The following is an 8436-nucleotide window of genomic DNA, read 5'->3' on the forward strand; positions in this document are numbered from 1 at the left end:
GATCCTGAGTTACATCCTGTATGTACACAGTGACTGCACCAGCAGAATAGTGAGTGCTGCTCTGGGGTATAATACAGGATACAACTCCGGATCAGTAATGTAATGTATGTACACAGTGACTGCACCAGCAGAATAGTGAGTGCAGCTCTGGAGTATAATACAGGATATAACTCAGGATCAGTAATGTATGTACACAGTGACTGCACCAGCAGAATAGTGAGTGCAGCTCTGGAGTATAATACAGGAGGTAACTCAGGATCAGTAATGTAATGTATATACACAGTGACTGCACCAGCAGAATAGTGAGTGCAGCTCTGGAGTATAATACAGGAGGTAACTCAGGATCAGTAATGTAATGTATGTACACAGTGACTGCACCAGCAGAATAGTGAGTGCAGCTCTGGAGTATAATACAGGATATAACTCCGGATCAGTAATGTAATGTATGTACACAGTGACTGCACCAGCAGAATAGTGAGTGCAGCTCTGGGGTATAATACAGGATATAACTCCGGATCAGTAATGTAATGTATGTACACAGTGACTGCACCAGCAGAATAGTGAGTGCAGCTCTGGAGTATAATACAGGATGTAACTCAGGATCAGTAATGTAATGTATGTACACAGTGACTGCACCAGCAGAATAGTGAGTGCAGCTCTGGGGTATAATACAGGATGTAAATCAGGATCAGTAATGTAATATATGTACACAGTGACTGCACCAGCAGAATAGTGAGTGCAGCTCTGGAGTATAATACAGGATATAACTCAGGATCAGTAATGTATGTACACAGTGACTGCACCAGCAGAATAGTGAGTGCAGCTCTGGAGTATAATACAGGATGTAACTCAGGATCAGTAATGTAATGTATGTACACAGTGACTGCACCAGCAGAATAGTGAGTGCAGCTCAGGGGTATAATACAAGATGTAACACAGGATCAGTAATGTAATGTATGTACACAGTGACTGCACCAGCAGAATAGTGAGTGCAGCTCTGGAGTATAATACAGTATGTAACTCAGGATCAGTAATGTATGTACACAGTGACTGCACCAGCAGAATAGTGAGTGCAGCTCTGGAGTATAATACAGTATGTAACTCAGGATCAGTAATGTAATGTATGTACACAGTGACTGCACCAGCAGAATAGTGAGTGCAGCTCTGGGGTATAATACACGATGTAACTCAGGATCAGTAATGTAATATATGTACACAGTGACTGCACCAGCAGAATAGTGAGTGCAGCTCTGGAGTATAATACAGGATGTAACTCAGGATCAGTAATGTATGTACACAGTGACTGCACCAGCAGAATAGTGAGTGCAGCTCTGGGGTATAATACAGGAGGTAACTCAGGATCAGTAATGTAATGTATGTACGCAGTGACTGCACCAGCAGAATAGTGAGTGCAGCTCTGGGGTATAATACAGGATGTAACTCAGGATCAGTAATGTAATGTATGCACTCAGTGACTGCACCAGCAGAATAGTGAGTGCAGCTCTGGGGTATAATACAGGATGTAACTCAGGATCAGTAATGTAATGTATGTACACAGTGACTGCACCAGCAGAATAGTGAGTGCAGCTCTGGGGTATAATACAGGATGTAACTCAGGATCAGTAATGTAATGTATGTACACAGTGACTGCACCAGCAGAATAGTGAGTGCAGCTCTGGAGTATAATACAGGAGGTAACTCAGGATCAGTAATGTAATGTATGTATACAGTGACTGCACCAGCAGAATAGTGAGTGCAGCTCTGGAGTATAATACAGGATGACACTTGGGGTAGTAAAGTATTTGCGGAATGACTGCACCTTTTATGTAGGTTACACTTTAAATGACACAATATTGGACATTATATTAGTAGCCATTGTCCCTTTCTCACAGTTACGGAATATTCTGTTTTCTCATCACCCTATGATGTGATGGTCGGGGGTCCCGCACAGTGCAGTGAAGCCTCGTCACCTGGCTGGATCCCATGTGTCTGTACACTGGATCGTTTTTGTTCTAACGTCAATAAATCTGATGATATTTTTACATTTGCTTCTTATTGTAGCTTTTATTGCAGAGTTTTCGGTATCCTCATAACTTGGCCCCTGCTCCTGTAGGGCGGGCGGAGAATCCTGATGTTCTGTATATCGCTCTTTGCGATGGATTTCTCTCTGTGACACTTTGTCTTCCGCCCGCAGATATTTCACCACTTGCTTCATTGTGTCTACAGCTGAATGCCAGAAATGTCACCCGTTCGCCTTCTATGAATTTGTGTTGATTGGGGGAAAAATTAATTTGAGTCCTAGAATTACGATTTGTTTCTCCACAGCCAAAATCTGAGCCAAAAAGACTCCAGGGAGCGATTCATCATACCGTTTGCGACTTTTTATTTATTTCTGGAGTAAAGAATGGTTCTAATAATGACTTTGTACTTTCTTCATTAATTTAATTTGCTCATTTTTCTGTTCTGTACCTGGTCTCTTTAGATGGTTTTTTTTTTTTCAGCCTCATGTTGTGGTTTTCATTATTCAGATATTTTTGCCTAATTCAGTATTTGCAACTTTTCAAAAGGCATAAAACTTTTCCACAATTTGTCTCCAGTACCCGGCCCCCCAAGCCGTTTTTGGATTCATTTTCCCCATAATACTGAATGCCTGCGTTAGAATAAACTGTCGTAAGGACACAATTTTAGTAATAGATCCACTGCAATTATGTTTTTTTTTTTTCCAATTATTACTTATGTAAAATTTTTACGTATAAAGAAAAGATGGACGTCATGTGAATGTGAAGAGACGGACGTACGGATGACAAGAACATGTGGATGGCATTTTTTTTTTCGGATAAACTAATGGTTGACTTTGCTTCTGATTATCTGACCCCTGCCCCAGCGTGTCACATTTTGTATCTTGTGGAATCAATTCTGTGACTTTTACTTAAAAAGAGGAAAACTGCAAAAGAGAAATAAAATTAGTATTTTGGGCCAATTTATCAAACATTTTTGGCGCATTTTATTCCAAATCTGTCAGCGGAAATGATGAATCGAGGTCCGGGTGGAATCAGATAGAGGGACAGGACAGAGGAGGCGAAAAGCTTCTGCAGAATTGTCCCATGAGAAGGAGAGCTCCAGCTGCACAATCTCCAAGGTGTCTGGGGCCGGACCGTGCCTGCGTAGCCCCCATACATCAGATGCCACATTGCACGTCTGCTCTCTGGGGGTCCCACCTCTGATCATGGGGGTTTCCAGTTCCCTATTTGATTGGAGCTGATGATACTTTGGTGTTTCTCCATTCCAAATCCATTGGACAGACAGAGATTTCCAATTCAGTCCCATAGACTTTGTTTACCGCCGGATCGTTGGGGGTCCCAGCATTGGGGGATATGTCTTTGATCTTGAGTCAAACCTTTTAATCTAAGCTGGGGCTAGACAGGGACTTTTGCTGCGACTCTTCACTGTACATTATCGCACAATGCAAATGAATGGGGTCTCCTTATGACCCGTGAGACCCCTTAAAAAGGAAGTTTCAGGGTCCAGACCAGTTAGATTCTCACCCAGGTTCCCTCCAGGTTGCAATGTGACCCCATTCATTCGCATTATGCTACAACATACAGCTACCTATGGCCGCTCAGCCAGTGAGGCTATGTAGCCTTGGCCTAAGCAAGTGATCAATAATGCAGCTACAAAGAGACAAATGACAAAGTCGGCACTGCTACACTGCATTAAAGGGATAGTGCCGGATTAAAAACATCTTTCCAGGATTTTGAATGGCGCGTTTCCCTCTTACACATCAATATGGAAACGCCGGGGACGAAAGAGAGGATGTATCCATAGAGGAGGTTTCTTTCCATGCCTTGTTCATTAAGGGGTCTGAGCTGTAGTACCACAGATGACCAGCAGACCCAAGTGGTGCTGTTTCTGGAAGAATCGGTGGGGGCACCGCGGGCACAGCACAGTGCCCCTGTGGAGACCCCTATACATTGATGTGAGTGATATTTAATTACATGGATGGAGGCACGTGCCCGGTCTAATGATGAGCGGCTGAACCATGGAGAGCATTGATTTCCATTCTGTGCCCCTCATACATTACCTGACACCGGGGTTAATGGATAATAATGAGGATGATAAATGTACACGCTAGACCCATAGAAAGTGCAGTAATGGGGTCGGGCGGGGGATCACAGGGCAGGATGCATCTATTTCTGCCGCCCCCGATAGATGGGGAGAATTATCATCACATGCGCGTTATTACGGTGCAGTCACCCGTAGAGGAGACGTACTATCGCTCACTCACTATTTTTCTCAGATTTTTCATTTTGCTACTTGATTATTTCCGAGAAAATGATGAATACCTTGGTAACCCGACGGACACAGTTATAACTCAGCGGAGTTTATTAGGTGCCGCCAGCGTTCATCGTGCAGCAGATCCGGCAGAACGTCATAGACAGTAATGTAATCAGCACCGAACTCTAAGGAATGGCATAGATAACAATTCCATAAATTATACTCATTAGTGAAACTACTCAGAGATTCGAGGAGTAATGCAGAAAACCCAAATAATGCAGAAGTCGTCACCATTTGAGCATAGCAATAAGGATCGGTGGAGAAGTGATGTGGAAGTGACAGTCCGTGAGCAGTATACCATAAAATAAAATGTTTAATATTTTGTATCTTTAATTTGTTTATTTTTAAAAAATAAGAGATAGGTTGCTTGTGTTTATGAACACTTTGCAAATTTGTTCCATTTAATAAAATATAAACATCTTGAACTTTAGGGTTGTAGGTTTACATGTTCACCACAAGATGGCAGCAGTGAGCTACAGTTTTGGCAAAGTTGTACAGAAGTTCTAGCTCTTCACTCTTTGTGCAGCAGCCACTCCTGGTCCCCTGTGCAGGGTCTATAACAGCCCCCTAGGATTCTGTAGTATCCTAAGAGGGTCTTCCAGGGAACTCTATCATGTCCATAGGGTTTTCAATAGGCCACATTTCCAATTTTTTAACATTTTTATAGAAAATCGAATCACATAGAGTTCAGAACGAGCCTCATCGATCTCAGAGGCAAAGCTGAAAATATCTTTATTTTTGGTAATTGTCATTTGTGGCCCATTTGCACATTTGCTCCTATAGCTGGGAAATGGCCGATCGTTCCGTTTTCTAGGACACCTTCCTCCTAATCTTTCTGTGGCCTTCAGGTGCCTCCTGTGCCAGGTAACAAGGTGTTTCCAGGAGCTGTGCACTTCTCAGAAATGCCGCCCACCCGGCCTTCCCTGTCTGCACTTACTCACGCTTCCAGAATACATTTTATTTCCATTGCTTCCGTCTCTTCTCCAATCTGTGTGATGTCCGGAGATATTATTGCTTTGCCCAACATTGAGTCCTACCTATCTGGATTACAGAAGACCAGGAAAAAATGGAATTTATCTAATATCTTCTCATACAAACTGGAATAATGAATCTCCTGGCAAATTGATCACAGGGAAGTTCAGATCCAATATTATAGCACAGAGACCAGGAAGTGTTGTCATAGGGACACACGGCTAAGGGCTCATACTCACATGCGAGAGACTCGGATGAGTCTCGCATGTTAACTCAGATCAGATTGGAGCGTGCAGCTGCATGTATTCCTATGATTCCGATCCTCTGTGCCAGGTGCAGCGCCGGGTATTAACATGCGAGACTCATCTGAGTCTCGCGCAAGAATGAGCCCTAAGATTGCTTTGCGCAGGCGTGTACTACGGAGGACAGAGAATGAACTGCAATCCAATATTGCGGCCAGCATGCAGCCAGCGGGTAAGGAAAGGGTGAATCAAACACCCGAAAACTCCGCCCATATAACCGAAAACCAGTTCCACCAAATTCAGGTGACAGGTTCCCTTTAATCAAGACCCCCCCACTTCTGTGAGGCACAATGCAGTGATACATAGCAGCAATTAAAAGGAAAGAGCATCCCCCAATGCTCAAGCCATAGCAGCTCTCGGATCACACATTATGGGCGTCCCTCTTTGCACCAAATGCCAAGAGCGCTGTCTCATCCAGGTAAAAAGAACTTTCCTGCCACAAGGTGGTAATATTCATTTTCTTCCAATAAAGGACGTCGCTCAATTAATATATGCAATGCTTCCCTTTAGCATTTATCTGCAGGACCTTCATTGGGAGACCCCCCTGTATAACATCCATATCCCCTACTGGGTCATATAATCCAGGGATCCTTTATGAGACATCCATTCTATATTCCTTCATCACAGTTTTCTCATTACTCGCTCTTGTGTTCCAGCATTCCACATGATGACTGCTCTTACTGTAAAGAACCCTTTCCTATATTGGAAATATTAATGTACTCCAAGTCCCAGCTTAACCTGGTACAGAATAACTGCACGGTGGATCACTAAAGAGACTCAGAATCAGAAAGCATAAGATTAGGAACACACTGGATCTTATGTATGAGACATACATTCTATAGTCCTTCATCACGGTTTGTTTCATTACTCGCTCTTGTGTTCCAGCATTCCACATGATGACTGCTCTTACTGTAAAGAACCCTTTCCTATATTGGAAATATTAATGTACTTTAAATCCCAGCTTAACCTGGTACAGAATAAATGCATGGTGGATCACTAAAGAGACTCAGAATCAGAAAGCATAAGATTAGGAACACACTGGATCTTATGTATGAGACATCCATTCTATATTCCTTCATCACAGTTTGTTCCATTACTCGCTCTTGTGTTCCAGCATTCCACATGATGACTGCTCTTACTGTGAAGAACCCTTTCCTATATTGATGACAGAAGAGTTTTTCTTTGACTTGGTATAGCAATAAGTGGTGTAGAAGTAGTGTGCACCCCAAAATCTGGTATCTGTGGAGACCCTAGAGCCCCTCGCCCACATAAAGAGACACCAGTGTTATAAGGGGCACATTATATGGGAGGATCCTGATACAAATGTTGCCTTTTAATGTTGCATGTGACGGTCAGTAAACAAATAAACAAATTACTGATCTCCACTTGCTAATGGCTCCTGAGCTCTCAGAAATGTCCCACCACAAGACTCCAAAGTTGGAAACCACAGAGTCAGCAGAAGCTTTTTGTCTTTGCTTTCTTGAACCGAAGATTGAACCATCAATAACCTTGGAAACGTCACGTCCACTTGAGGAGTAAAGACAGCTGGCAAAATCAAAGTTGGCATCTGATGGTGCAGCGAGTGCATTGGTGCGGAGGGTACAATTGCCCCTTTGGGTAATGCAAAGGACCAACTTAAATCTATAGGGATGACGTTTACTTTACAAATTCATTGTGACCATGATAAAAATAATACAAGAAGTTGGAACTCACCCTCCCCAGGTCCAGTGCCGTGTCTCCGCCGCTGCTTTGAAAAGCTGCAGCAATGACGTCGCATCTACTGCACTGCAGCCAATCACTGCTGATAGCACAAGTCGCTGTGGCCAGTGATTGGCTGCAGCACTGTTGATGTGACATCACCAATAAATTCGTCAAATTTTGCATAAATGAACAGTAATCAAGAAACTTTATAATATATCTTATCTGCTAAACATTCCTCTTTCTCCGCTTATGAGCCACTTCTCCTAGAGCCTTATTCTTGAACTCATCACTCGCTCTGAAAACTGCTAAAATCTGACAAGATGGACTACCAGCTCACTGCGGGATCAGATTACAGCTGACTGTTAAAACCTAAAAAGATCGGAGAGGAGAGTAAATATACCCCTGTGACTGTTTTCTACTGTCTATTTCACCCAAGATCTGAATTCACAGCCACACTGCTCAGTACTTCTATTTAATGCCCACAAACTGCTGATTTCTATTAAGTTTTTTTATCACCCAAGTTCTGGATTCACAACTGCACTGCTCAGTAGTCCTGTATAATGTCATCCATGCAGCTTCTTTCCAGGTAGTGTTTATATCACTCCAGACCTGGATTCTCAGCTGCACTGCTCAGTGCTTAGTAGTGCTGTATAATATACATTTTGCTGTTGATTCTAATAAATGTTTTATCTCACTCAAAAACTGGATTCACAGCTACACTGTTCATTTTAGTTGTATAATGTTCTCTATGTTGCTGCTGCTTCTGAATATGTATTATAAAGAGACAGGAGAGATTAAATCCCTCATATCTGTGTGTTCTGTGTGAGATGTCATAGCAGCTCATCTCCACCACCTTGCTCAAGATTAGCTGAAGTGATGGCTGTGACATCTTTATCTTCAGTATGCCTAGGTTGGTAAGAGTATGCTCTGTTACCGGATGCTCATATTATGTCGCTAGGAGATTCCTATGAGGAGATATGACATGAGATAGAACCACGTCCTGCAAGGTCCGCATCCTTCTGGGACCTGAGAACGAGAGCAGGGTTGAACATAGTCCCTTCTCAGTAACATTTGTATATGTACAAGCGTGCGTAATTGCAACTATTTGCACCAGTGCCGATTACTC

This window comes from Ranitomeya imitator, chromosome 8 (assembly GCF_032444005.1).
Source record: "Ranitomeya imitator isolate aRanImi1 chromosome 8, aRanImi1.pri, whole genome shotgun sequence".
Taxonomy (NCBI): domain Eukaryota; kingdom Metazoa; phylum Chordata; class Amphibia; order Anura; family Dendrobatidae; genus Ranitomeya; species Ranitomeya imitator.